Source organism: Arachis stenosperma, chromosome 1 (assembly GCF_014773155.1).
Source record: "Arachis stenosperma cultivar V10309 chromosome 1, arast.V10309.gnm1.PFL2, whole genome shotgun sequence".
Taxonomy (NCBI): Eukaryota; Viridiplantae; Streptophyta; class Magnoliopsida; order Fabales; family Fabaceae; genus Arachis; species Arachis stenosperma.
The window spans coordinates 36,871,415-36,886,165 of record NC_080377.1 but is presented as its reverse complement, the minus strand read 5'-3'; the positions used below and the strand labels follow the sequence as shown (position 1 = coordinate 36,886,165).

Sequence of the window (14,751 nt, the reverse complement as noted above, 5' to 3'; positions counted from 1 at the left end):
TCTGAATGGAGCATCATAGGTATTTTCTATGATGGTCTCTCTGAACTATCCAAGATGTCTTTGGATAGCTCTGCTGGAGGATCTCTTCATCTGAAGAAGACGCCTACAGAGGCTCAGGAATTAATTGAAATGGTTGCAAATAACCAATTCATGTACACTTCTGAAAGGAATCCTGTGAACAATGGGACTAGTCAGAAGAAAGGAGTTCTTGAGATTGATGCTCTGAATGCCATACTGGCTCAGAATAAAATATTGACTCAACAAGTCAATTTGATTTCTCAAAGTCTGTCTGGAATGCAAAATGCACCTGGCAGTACTAAGGAAGCTTCATCTGAGGAAGAAGCTTATGATCCTGAGAATCCTTCAATGGAAGAGGTGAATTACCTAGGGGAACCCTATGGAAACACCTACAATTCTTCATGGAGAAATCACCCAAATTTCTCGTGGAAGAATCAAGAGAGACCTCAACAAGGTTTCAATAACAATAATGGTGGAAGAAACAGGTTTAGCAATGGCAAGCCTTTTCCATCATCTTCTCAGCAACAGACAGAGAGTTCTAAGCAGAGTACTTCTGACTTAGCAACAATGGTCTCTGATCTAATAAAGACCACTCAAAGTTTCATGACTGAAACAAGGTCCTCCATTAGGAATTTGGAGGGACAAGTGGGTCAGCTGAGCAAGAAAGTTACTGAACTCCCTCCTAGTACTCTCCCAAGTAATACAGAAGAAAATCCAAAGGGAGAGTGCAAGGCCATCAACATGGCCGAATTCTGGAAGGAAGAAGAGGCAGAGGACGCCACTGAGGAAGACCTCACTGGACGTCCACTGGCCTCTAATGAGTTCCCCAATAAGGAACCATGGGAATCTGAGGCTCATGATGAGACCATAGAGATTCCATTGGACTTACCTCTGCCATTCATGAACTCTGATGAGTATTCTTCCTCTGAAGAGGATGAGTATATCACTGAAGAGCACGTTGCTAAATACCTTAGAGCAATCATGAAGCTAAATGACAAGTTATTTGGAAATGAGACTTGGGAGGATGAACCCCCTTTGCTCACCAAAGAACTGGATGACTTGTCTAGGCAGAAGCTGCCTCAAAAGAGGCAGGATCCTGGGAAGTTTTCTATACCTTGTACCATAGGCACCATGACCTTCAAGAAGGCCTTGTGTGACTTAGGGTCAAGTGTAAACCTCATGCCCCTCTCTGTAATGGAGAAATTAGGGATCTTTGAGGTGCAAGCTGCAAAAATCTCACTAGAGATGGCAAACAACTCAAGAAAACAAGCCTATGGACTTGTAGAGGATGTTCTGGTAAAAGTTGAAGACCATTACATCCCTACTGATTTTGTAGTCCTAGAGACTGGGGAGTGCATGGATGAATCCATCATCCTTGGCAGACCCTTCCTAGCCACAGCAAAGGCTGTGATTGATGTTGATAGAGGAGAGTTGATCATTCAAGTGAATGAAGAATCCTTGGTGTTTAAGGCCCAAGGACATCCCTCTATCATCATGGAGAGGAAGCATGAAGAGCTTCTCTCAAAACAGAGCCAAGCAGAACCCCCACAGTCAAACTCTAAGTTTGGTGTTGGGAGGCCACAACCAAACTCTAAGTTTGGTGTTGAACCCCCACATTCAAACTCTAAGTTTGGTGTTGGGAGGTTCCAACACGGTTCTGAGTATTTCTGAGGCTCCATGAGAGTCCTCTGTCAAGCTAATGACATTAAAGAAGCGCTTGTTGGGAGGCAACCCAATGTTTATAGTTAACTATTTTCTTTTGTTATTTATCTTTTTGTAGGTTGATGATCATAAGAAGTCACAAAAACAATGAAAAAAGCAAAAACAGAATGAAAAACAGGAAGAAAAACAGCACACCCTGGAGGAAGATGCTGCTGGCGTTTAAACGCCAGTAAGCCTAGCAGTTGGGCGTTTAACGCCCAGTCTGGCACCATTCTAGGCGTTTAACGCCAGAAAGGGGCACCAGACTGGCGTTAAACGCCAGAAAAGGGCTAGAACCTGGCGTTAAACGCCAGGAATGGGCACCAGCCCGGCGTTTAACGCCAGAAATGGCTCAAAACGTGAATTTTGATGCCATTTGGTGCAGGGATGACTTTTCCTTGACACCACAGGATCTGTGGACCCCACAGGACCCCCACCCACCCCACCATCACTCTCTCTCTTCTTCCCCCATTCACCAATCACCTCAACATCTCTTCCCCAAAAACCCTTCACCTATCAAATCCCATCTTTCTCTTCACCACTCACATCCATCCTTCATAAATCCCCACCAACCTCACCCTTCAAATTCAAACCACTTTCCCTCCCAAACCCACCCATAATGGCCGAACCATTACCCCCCCTCTCCTATATATACCCTTCTTCAACCCTTCATTTTCACACAACCTAAACACCACTTCTCCCCCTCTTTGGCCGAACACACCACCATCTCCCTCTTCTTCATTTCTTCTTCTTCTACTCTCTTCTTTCTTCTTTTGCTCGAGGACGAGCAAACATTTTAAGTTTGGTGTGGTAAAAGCGTTGCTTTTTCATTTTTCCATAACCATTATGGCATCCAAGGCCGGAGAAACCTCTAGAAAGAGGAAAGGGAAGGCAAAAGCTTCCACCTCCGAGTCATGGGAGATGGATAGATTCCTCTCAAGGGTGCATCAAGTCCACTTCTATGAAGTTGTGGCCTTGAAGAAGGTGATCCCCGAGGTCCCCTTTTCACTCAAAAAGGGTGAATACCCGGAGATCCGACATGAGATCCGAAGAAGAGGTTGGGAAGTTCTTACCAACCCCATTCAACAAGTCGGAATCTTGATGGTTCAAGAGTTCTATGCCAATGCATGGATCACCAAGAACCATGACCAAAGTGTGAACCCGAATCCAAAGAATTATCTCACTATGGTTCGGGGGAAATACTTGGATTTTAGTCCGGAGAGTGTGAGGGTGGCGTTCAACTTGCCTATGATGCAAGGAGATGAGCATTCTTATACAAGAAGGGTCAACTTTGATCAAAGGTTGGACCAAGTCCTCACAATCATATGTGAAGAGGGCGCACAATGGAAGCAAGATTCAAGAGGAAAGCCGGTTCAATTGAGAAGGCATGACCTCAAGCCCGTGGCTAGAGGATGGTTAGAGTTCATACAACGCTCAATCATCCCCACTAGCAACCGGTCCGAAGTTACCATAGACCGGGCTATCATGATCCATAGCATCATGATTGGAGAAGAAGTGGAAGTTCATGAGGTCATAGCCCAAGAACTCTACAAGGTGGCGGATAAGTCCTCTACCTTAGCAAGGTTAGCCTTTCCTCACCTCATTTGTCACCTCTGTTATTCAGTTGGAGTTGACATAGAGGGAGACACCCCCATTGATGAGGACAAGCCCATTACCAAGAAAAAGATGGAGCACACAAGAGACCCCTCTCATCATGAGATCCCTGAGATACCTCAAGGGATGCACTTTCCTCCACAAAACTATTGGGAGCAACTAAACACCTCCCTAGGAGAGTTGAGTTCCAACATGGGACAATTAAGGGTGGAGCATCAAGAACACTCCATCATCCTTCATGAAATTAGAGAAGACCAAAGAATCATGAGGGAGGAGCAACAAAGACAAGGAAGAGACATTGAGGAGCTCAAGCACTCCATAGGACCTTCAAGAGGAAGGAAGAGCCGCCATCACTAAGGTGGACCCGTTCCTTGATTTCCTTGTTCTTTATTCTTCTGTTTTTCGATTTTTTTATGCTTATGTTTATCCATGTTTGTGTCTTGTGATCATTAGTGTCTTAGTGTCTATGCCTTAAAGTTATGAATGTCCTATGAATCCATCACCTTTCTTGAATAAAAACGTGCTTAAATGAAAAAAAAAGAAAAGAATTGCATGAATTTTGAATTTTATAACAGTTTAATTATTTTGATGTGGTGGCATTACTTTTGTTCTCTGAATGTATGCTTAAACAGTGCATATGTCTTTTGAATTTGTGGTTCATGAATGTTGGCTCTTGAAAGAATGATGAAAAAGGAGACATGTTACTGAGGATCTGAAAAATCAAAAAAAAAATGATTCTTGAAGCAAGAAAAAGCAGTGAATACAAAAAAAAAAAAAAAGAAAGAAGCAAACGAAAAAAAAAAGGAAAAAGAAAGAAAAGAAAAAAAAAAGAGAAGGAATAAAGTTGTGATCCAAGGCAATAAGAGTGTGCTTAAGAACCCTGGACACCTCTAATTGGGGACTTTAGCAAAGCTGAGTCACAATCTGAAAAGGTTCACCCAATTATGTGTCTGTGGCATGTATGTATCCGGTGGTAATACTGGAAGACAGAGTGCTTTGGGCCACGGCCAAGACTCAATAAGTAGCTGTGTTCAAGAATCATCATACTTAACTAGGAGAATCAATAACACTATCTGGATTCTGAGTTCCTAAAGAAGCCAATCATTCTGAATCCCAAAGGATAAAGTGAGATGCCAAAACTATTCAGAGACAAAAAGCTAAAAGCCCCGCTCATCTAATTAATACTGATCTTCATAGATGTTTTTGGAGTTCATTGCATATTCTCTTCTTTTTATCTTATTTGATCTTCAGTTGCTTGGGGACAAGCAACATTTTAAGTTTGGTGTTGTGATGAGCGGATAATTTGTACGCTTTTTGGCATTGTTTTTAGTATGTTTTTGGTAGTTTTAGTTGAGTTCTTAGTATATTTTTATTAGTTTTTAGTTGAAATTCACTTTTCTAGACTTTACTATGAGTTTGTGTGTTTTTCTGTGATTTCAGGTATTTTCTGGCTGAAATTGAGGGACTTGAGCAAAAATCTGATTCAGAGACCAAAAAGGACTGCAGATGCTGTTGGATTCTGACCTCCCTGCACTCGAAGTAGATTTTCTGGAGCTACAGAAGCCCAATTGGCGCGCTCTCAACGGCGTTGGAAAGTAGACATCCTGGGCTTTCCATCAATATATGATAGTCCATACTTTGCCCAAGATTTGATGGCCCAAACCGGCGTTCAAAGTCACCTCAAGAAATCCCAGCGTTAAACGCTGGAACTGGCACCCAAATGGGAGTTAAACGCCCAAACTGGCACCAAAGCTGGCGTTTAACTCCAAGAAGAGTCTCTGCACGAAAAATGCTTCATTGCTCAGCCCAAGCACACACCAAGTGGGCCCGGAAGTGGATTTTTATGTCATTTACTCATTTCTGTACACCTTAAGCTACTAGTTTTCTATAAGTAGGACCTTTTGCTATTGTATTTAGAGAGCTTTTGATCATATTTTATGATTGAACTCAATTTGGGAGGCTGGCCATTCGGCCATGCCTAGACCTTGTTCTTATGTATTTTCAACGGTGGAGTTTCTACACACCATAGATTAAGGTGTGGAGCTCTGCTGTACCTCGAGTATTAATGCAATTACTATTGTTCTTCTATTCAATTCCGCTTGTTCTTTGTCCAAGATATCACTTGTTCTTCAACTTGATGAATGTGATGATCCGTGACACTCATCATCATTCTCACTCATGAACAAAGTGACTGACAACCACTCTTGTTCTACAAGCATCCAAGGCCCTAGTGAATATCTCTTGGATTCCTGATTGCACGATGCATGGTTGATCGCCTGACAACCGAGTGCTCGCCTGACAAACGAGCCAACCATTCCGTGAGATCAGAGTCTTCGTGGTATAGGCGAGAACTGATGGCAGCATTCAAGAGAATCCGGAAGGTCTAACCTTGTCTGTGGTATTCTGAGTAGGATTCAATGACTGAATGACTGTGACGTGCTTCAAACTCCTGAGGGCGGACGTTAGTGACAGACGCAAAAGAATCACTGGATTCTATTCCGGCCTGATTGAGAACCGACAGATGAATTCCGTTATGCTGTGACAGAGCATATGCAATCGCTTTCACTGAGAGGATGGGAGGTAGCCACTGACAATGGTGAAACCCTTGCTTAAGCTTGCCATGGAAAGGAGTAAGAAGGATTGGATGAAGGCAGTAGGAAAGCAGAGAGACGGAAGGGAAGGCATCTTCATGCGCTTATCTGAAGTTCCTACCAATGAATTACATAAGTATCACTATCTTTATCTTTTATGTTATTTTCGTTCATCATCATATACATTTGAGTTTACCTGACTAAGATTTACAAGATGACCATAGCTTGCTTCAATACTAACAATCTCCGTGGGATCGACCCTTACTCGCGTAAGGTTTATTACTTGGACGACCCAGTGCACTTGCTGGTTAGTTGTGCGAAATTGTGTAATGCCATGGTATTGAGCTACCACGTTTTTGGAGTTCATTACCGGGGATTATGAGAGTTGTGAAAAAGTATTGTTCACAATTTCGCGCACCATTAAACACAAATCACTCACTCAAAACTTGATTCGCTTGACTAAATCAACCACTAAACTAAAATTGCTCAATCCTTCAATCCCTGTGGGATCGACCTCACTCATGTGAGTTATTATTACTTGATGCGACCCGGTACACTTGCCGGTGAGTTTTGTGTTGGATCATTTTCCACACATCAACGGCTGCCATAATAAATGACGTGCAGAAGCTTACCATGCCTTTGTCCCAGTACTGCACCAATGGCATGGTCACTGGCATCACACATTAGTTCAAATGGTAATGTCCAGTCTGGTGCAGAGATGACTGGTGCTGTGACCAGCTTAGCTTTCAGAGTTTCAAACGCCTGCAGACACTCATTATCAAAAATAAATGGAGTGTCAGCAGCTAGCAGATTACTTAGAGGTTTGGCAATTTTTGAAAAATCCTTTATAAACCTTCTGTAGAATCCTACATGCCCCAGAAAGCTTCTGATTGCCTTAACATTGGTAGGTGGTGGTAATTTTTCAATTACTTCAACTTTAGCTTGATCCACCTCTATTCCTTTGTTTGAAATTTTATGCCCAAGGACAATTCCTTCAGTCACCATAAAGTGACATTTTTCCCAGTTTAAAACTAGGTTGGTCTCTTGGCATCTTTTCAGAACAAGTGCTAGATAGTTAAGGCAGGAGCTGAATGAGTCTCCAAATACTGAAAAGTCATCCATGAAGACTTCCAGAAATTTCTCTACCATATCTGAGAAGATAGAGAGCATGCACCTCTGAAAGGTTGCAGGTGCATTGCACAGACCAAAAGGCATCCTTCTGTAGGCAAATACTCCAGAAGGACATGTAAATGCTGTTTTCTCTTGGTCCTGAGGATCTGCTGCAATTTGGTTGTAACCTGAGTAGCCGTCTAAAAAGCAGTAGTATTCATGACCTGCTAGTCTCTCTAGCATCTGGTCTATGAATGGTAAAGGAAAATGATCCTTTCTGGTGACTGTATTGAGCCTTCTGTAGTCAATACACATGCGCCACCCTGTAACTGTTCTTGTAGGAACCAGTTCATTCTTTTCATTATGAACCACTGTTGTGCCTCCCTTCTTAGGGACAACGTGGACAGGGCTCACCCAGGGGCTGTCAAAAATAGGATAAATAATCCCAGCCTCTAATAACTTAGTGACCTCTTTCTGCACCACCTCCCTCATGGCTGGATTTAGCCTCCTTTGTGGTTGAACCACTGGCTTAGCATCATCCTCCAATAGGATCTTGTGCATGCATCTTGTTGGGCTAATGCCCTTAAGATCACTTATGGACCACCCAAGAGCTGTCTTGTGTGTCCTTAGCACTTGAATTAGTGCTTCCTCTTCCTGTGGATTTAGAGCAGAGCTTATGATCACTGGAAAAGTGTCACTTTCTCCCAGAAATGCATATTTCAGGGATGGTGGTAGTGGCTTGAGCTCTGGTTTAGGAGGTTTATCTTCTTCTTGAGGAATTTTCAGAATTTCTTTTATTTCCTTTAGTTCCTCCAGATCAGGCTGAACATCTTTAAAGATGTCATCTAACTCTGATTCAAGACTTTCAGTCATATTGACCTCCTCCACCAAAGAGTCAATAATATCAATGCTCATGCAGTCATTTGATGTGTCTGGATGCTGCATAGCTTTGACAACATTCAACTTGAACTCATCCTCATTGACTCTAAGGGTTAATTCCCCTTTTTGGACGTCAATGAGGGTCCGTCCAGTTGCTAGGAAAGGTCTTCCTAGAATGAGAGTTGCACTCTTGTGCTCCTCCATTTCCAGCACTACAAAGTCAGTTGGAAAGGCAAATGGCCCAACCTTGACAATCATGTCCTCAATTATGCCTGATGGATATTTAATGGAGCCATCAGCAAGTTGGAGGCATATCCGGGTTGGTTTGACTTCTTCAGTCAACCCAAGCTTTCTGATAGTGGATGCAGGTATTAGATTGATGCTTGCTCCAAGGTCACACAGGGCTGCCTTGGTGCAAGCACCTTCTAATGTGCATGGTATCATGAAGCTTCCTGGATCTTGAAGCTTTTCTGGTAAGCTTTTCAGGATGACTACACTGAATTCTTCAGTGAGAAATACTTTTCCAGTTTCTCTCCAATCCTTCTTATGACTTAAGATCTCTTTCATGAACTTAGCATAAGAAGGTATTTGCTCAAGTGCCTCTGCAAACGGAATCTTTATTTCAAGAGTCCTTAGGTAGTCTGCAAAGCGGGCAAATTGCTTATCCTGCTCCGCTTGGCGGAGTTTCTGAGGATAAGGCATCTTGGCTTTATATTCTTCAACCTTAGTTGCTGCAGGTTTATTCCTTACAGATGTGGTTGGAGAAGCCTTTTTAAAGGAGTTACTATCAGCACTCTCAGGTGTCTGATTCCCCTTTTGCGTTTGAACGCCAGGATTGGGTGGAAAATGGGCGTTTAACGCCAACTTTTCCCCCTTTTCTGGCGTTTGAACGCCAGAACTGGGCAGGGAATGGGCGTTTAACGCCAGCTTTCCCTCCCTTTCTGGCGTTTGAACACCAATAGCATTCCTCTCTGGGCTCTTACTGTCCTCAAAGGGATTTTGGATAGTGGTTTGGCTATTCTCTGTCAATTGTTCCTTATTTGGCTTTTTGCCACCTTGAGCAATGTTATTCAATGTCTTCCCACTCCTCAGTTGAACTGCTTGGCATTCTTCTGTTATCTGTTTAGATAGTTGCTGCCTTGTCTGATTCAATTGTGCTTCCATATTCTTGTTAGCAATTTTAGTTTCTTGGAGCATTTCTTTAAATTCAGCTAACTGTTTTGTCATCAGGAGCAATTGTTGATTAAGCTCAATCATCTGTTCTTGAGGATTAGGATCAGTGGCTACTGCCATGACTTCCTCTTTTGGAGAGAACTCATTGCTAGAGTATAAATATGGTTTCTAGCAACAGTGTCTATAAGCTCTTGAGCTTCTTCAATTGTATTCCTCATGTGTATAGATCCACCAGCTGAGTGGTCTAAAGACATCTGAGCTTTTTCTGTAAGCCCATAGTAGAAGATGTCTAACTGTACCCACTCTGAAAACATTTCAGAGGGGCATTTTCTTAGCATACCTCTATACCTCTCCCAGGCATTATAAAGGGATTCATTATCCTCTTGTTTAAAGCCTTGGATGTCCAGCCTTAGCTGTGTCATCCTCTTTGGAGGGTAAAAGTGATTCAGGAATTTGTCTGATAACTGTTTCCATGTCTTTATGCTTGCTGTAGGTTGGTTATTCAACCACCTTTTAGCTTGATCTTTTACAGCAAATGGAAACAGTAATAGTCTGTAGACATCCTGATCTACCTCTTTATCATGTACTGTGTCAGCAATTTGTAAGAATTGTGCCAGAAACTCAGTAGGCTCTTCCTGGAGAAGACCGGAATACTGGCAATTTTGCTGCACTATCATAATGAGTTGAGGATTTAGCTCAAAACTGCTTGCTTTGATGGGAGGTGTACAGATGCTACTCCCATATGCAGCTGTAATGGGGTTAGCATATGACCCCAGAGTCCTTCTGGACTGATCAATTCCACTTAGGTCCATAATGGATAAAGGGGAATGATATGGATTGCAAATGGATAAAATATTTTTTTTTAAAGAATTAGACGAAAAAAAATAAAATAAAATAAAAGGAAATTAAGATAAAAATTCGAAAATAAAAAAGAAAATAAGATCAAAGCAAATTGAGAACTGAATCAATTAGTTAAATAAAAGGATTTTGAAAAGAGCAATTAAAAAGATATGATTGAAAAATTTTTATGAAAAAGATTTGATTTTTGAAAAGAGGAAAGAGAAAAACAACAAAATGACACCAAACTTAAAACTTTTAGAAAATCAAACTCTAATTTTCGAAAATTTTTAAGGGAAAAACACAAAGAGGACACCAAACTTAGAATTTTTATAGATCAAAAAGAGACTAAGGACATGCAAAATCGAAAAACTAAAAGAAAAGTAAAAGCATGCAATTGACACCAAACTTAAAATATGAAACTAGACTCAACTAAAAGACTCTAAACCAACAAAAACAAAATAGTCCTAATCTAAGCAACAAGATAAGCCGTCAGTTGTTCAAACTCGAACAATCCCCGGCAACGGCGCCAAAAACTTGGTGCACGAAATTGCAATCACACCTTGCAACTCCGCACAACTAACCAGCAAGTGCACTGGGTCGTCCAAGTAATACCTTACGTGAGTAAGGGTCGATCCCACGGAGATTGTCGGCTTGAAGCAAGCTATGGTTATCTTGTAAATCTTAGTCAGGATATCAGAAATTATCAGGATTGATTGTGAAAAGCAAAAGAACATGAAATAAGTACTTGTTATGCAGTAATGGAGAATAGGTTGAGGTTTTGGAGATGCTCCATCTTCTGAATCTCTGCTTTCCTACTGTCTTTCTTCATCAAACACGCGAAGCTCCTTCCATGGCAAGCTGTATGTAGGGTTTCACCGTTGTCAGTGGCTACCTCCCATCCTCTCAGTGAAAACGTTCCTATGCTCTGTCACAGCATGGCTAATCATCTGTCGGTTCTCGGTCAGGCCGGAATAGAATCCATTGATTCTTTTGCGTCTGTCACTAACGCCCCGCCTGCTAGGAGTTTGAAGCACGTCACAGTCATTCAATCATTGAATCCTACTCAGAATACCACAGACAAGGTTTAGACCTTTCAGATTCTCTTGAATGCCGCCATCAGTTCTAGCTTATACCACGAAGATTCTGATTAAGGAATCCAAGAGATATCTACTCAATCTAAGGTAGAACGGAGGTGGTTGTCAGGCACACGTTCATAGTTGAGAATATGATGAGTGTCACGGATCATCACATTCATCCGGGTTAAGAACAAGTGATATCTTAGAATGGAAGCAAGCATGATTGAATAAGAAACAGTAGTAATTGCATTAATCCATCAAGACACAGCAGAGCTCCTCACCCCCAACCATGGGGTTTAGAGACTCATGCCGTGGAAAGTACACAAAGAAACGTGTAAAGTGTCATGAGGTACAGGTACAATGTCAAAAGATCCTATTAATAGTGAACTAGTAACCTAAGGTTTACAGAAATGAGTAAATGACAGAAAAATCCACTTCCGGGCCCACTTGGTGTGTGCTTGGGCTGAGCATTGAAGCTTTCATGTGTGGAGACCTTTTTTGGAGTTAAACGCCAGCTTTTATGCCAGTTTGGGCGTTTAACTCCAAGTTTTATGCTAGTTCCAGCGTTAAACGCTGGAAATTCTGAGGCTGATTTGCCACGCCGGTTTGGGCCATCAAATCTCGGGCAAAGTATGGACTATTATACATTGCTGGAAAGCCCAGGATGTCTACTTTCCAATAGCGTTGATAGCGCGCCAATTGGGCTTCTGTAGCTCCAGAAAATCCACTTCGAGTGCAGGGAGGTCAGAATCCAACAGCATTTGCAGTCCTTTTCAGTCTCTGAATCAGATTTTTGCTCAGGACCCTCAATTTCAGCCAGAAAATACCTGAAATCACAGAAAAACACACAAACTCATAGTAAAGTCCAGAAAAGTGAATTTTAACTAAAAACTAATAAAAATATACTAAAAACTAACTAGATCATACTAAAAACATACTAAAAACAATGCCAAAAAGCGTATAAATTATCCGCTCATCAGCTGGCGTTCAACGCCAACTTCTTCTCTTCAGTTTTGGCCTCAACTTCAACAGTGTTAGAATTTCACTCTTCTCTTGGGTTTACCTCAATATTACTAGGAAGAGTGTTAGAAAGGGTCTCAGATATTCTCTTACTCAGCTGACCAATCTGTACCTCCAAATTTCTGATGGAGGATATTGTTTTAGTGATGAAACTATGAGTGGTCTTAGAGAAATTGGAGACTATAGTGGCTAATCAGAGAAGCTCTGCCTAGGAGTCTTCATCTACTGATGAGAAGATAGGAATGGATTATTAAGAAACCTATTCTGGTTTCTTCCACCTTGATTGTTATTGAAGCCTTGCTAAGGCTTCTATTGATCCCTCCAAGAAAAGTTAGGATGATTCCTCCATGTTGGATTGTAGGTGTTTCCATAAGACTCATTATTGAGATTTCCTGAGGAGTTTTCCAAATAGTTAACCTCATCCATCATGGGTTGATCTGGATCATATGCATCTCCTTCAAAGGAGGCTTCTTGAGTGCTGTCAGCTGCAGCTTGTGATCCAGTCAAATGCTGTGAGATCATGTTGACCTGTTGGGTCAGCATCTTGTTTGAAGCCAATATGGCATTCAGAGTATCAATCTCCAGGACTCCTCTCTTCTGAGCTAGCCTAGTGTTCACATGGTTTCTCTCAGAAGTGTACATGAATTGATTGTTAGCAACCATATTAATGAGTTCCTGTGCTTCTTCAGGCGTTTTTTTCAAGTTGAGTATAACACCGGCAGAGTGGTTCAATGCCATCTTGGACATCTCAGAAAGACCATCATGGTCCAGTCTAAAAGCATGTTGGGAGGGCACCTTCTGATCAGTTGCTTGTACTGCTCCCAGGCTTCATAGAGGGATTCACCCTCTTTCTGCCTGAAGCTCTGAACTTCCACCCTAAGCTTGCTTAGCTTTTGAGGTTGAAAGAACTTGGTCAAGAATGCATTGACCACCTTTTCCCAAGAGTCTACGCTTTCCTTAGGCTGAGAATCCAGCCATAACCTAGCTCTATCCCTAACAGTAAAGGGGAAAAGCATAAGCTTGTAAATTTCTAGATCTACTCCATTAGTCTTGATAGTATCAAAGATCTGCAAGAAATCAGAGATGAATCTGTTGGGATCTTCCTGTGGAAGTCCATGAAACTAGAAGTTCTGTTGAACTAATGTGACCAGTTAAGGCTTCAGCTCAAAGTTATTTGCACCAATGGCAGGTATAGAGATGCTTCTTTCATAGAAGTCAGAAGTGGGTGCAGTAAAGTCACCTAGGACCTTCCTTGCATCTCCTCCACCATTAGAATTGGCTGCCATGTCTGTAATTTCAGCTTCTTGTTCAAAAAGCTTTGTGAGATTTCCTCCGGAATGCTGTGCTCTTATTTGTTGTAAACGCCTCCTTAGAGTCCTCTCAGGTTCAAGGTCAGGATCAAAGAGAGGTTCTTTATCTCTGTTCCTGCTCATAAATAAGAAGGAAGAATGCAACAAGAATAGAAGAAAAGGATTCTCTATGTCAGAGTATAGAGGTCCTTTGAGAGAGTCAGAAGAGAAGAAAAGAAAAAAAGAATATCTTTTAGGTTAAAGGAGTTTTCAAAAATTAATAGAGAGGGAGGGGGAGATATTTTTAAAAATGTAAAGGAAAAGAGAGATGAAGTTTTCGAAAAAGAAAAAAGAGAAAGTAGTTAGGAAGTTTTGAAAAAGAAGAAAGAGAAAGGATATAGAAAGAGAATAAAATAAAACAAGTAACTAACTAATAAACAAGAATTGAAAATAAAATATTTGATTTTGAATTTTTAATTAAAGGAAGTAAAGATTTGGAATTGTAAAGTTTTAAATTTAAAAAGAAGATAAGATAAGAAGGACTTAAAGTAAGAAGATATGATAAAGATTTGAAAAAGATTTGCAAAGATAAGAATTGAAATTTGAGTTTTGAAAAAGATTTTATTATGATAAAGATTTGAAAAAGATTTGCAAAGATAAGAATTGAAATTTGATTTTTGAAAAAGATTTTATTTTGAAATTTGAAATTTGAATTTTAAATTTCAAATTTTAAATTTTGAAATAGAATTTTAAAATTTGAAATTAAATTAGATAAGATAGGATTTTTGAAATTTAAATAAAGATAAAAGAAAAGATTTGAAAAAGATATGAAAAGATAAAATTTGAAATTCAAAATTTAAACTTTACTAACAAGAAAATACCAAACTTAAAAACTTTTAAATCAAGATAAGAAAAGATAGTTAAGATTTTTGAAATTTTAAAGGAAGATAAAAGAAAAATTTTTTGGATTTTCGAAATTTAAGGGAAAAAGAAAAACAACTAAGGGACACCAAACTTAAAAATTTTAAATTGAAATAAAGATAAGATAAAGATTTTAAATTCAAATAAAGATAAGATAAAGATTTTAAGAAATTAATTAAAAGTTTTCAAAAATTAAAGATAAGATATATTTTTTAATTTTTTGAAATTTTAAAAAGATAAAGAAACACAACAGACACACCAAACTTAAAAATTTTAGATTAAAATACTAATAATTTCGAAACTTTAGAGGACAAACACTAAAAGACACCAAACTTAAAAATTTTGAAATCAAACACAAGAAATTACCAAGAACAGTTCGAATATCAAGAATAACAACCAAGAACAATTTTCAAAATTTGTAAGAAAATATGAACACAAAAATAGACACCAAACTTAAAAACTAGCATAAGACTCAAACAAAGAAAAACATTATTAAAGAAAAGAAAGGATTTTAAAAAA

At 40.0% G+C, this 14,751-nt stretch overlaps 1 non-coding gene across 1 annotated transcript; it reads left to right on the top strand.

The window, feature by feature from the left end:
- Positions 1-12,798: 12,798 nt before the first annotated feature.
- LOC130950294 (small nucleolar RNA R71) lies at positions 12,799-12,906 on the top strand. Its single transcript, XR_009073554.1, has one exon. It is a non-coding gene; the product is annotated as a small nucleolar RNA R71 (small nucleolar RNA).
- Positions 12,907-14,751: the final 1,845 nt, after the last annotated feature.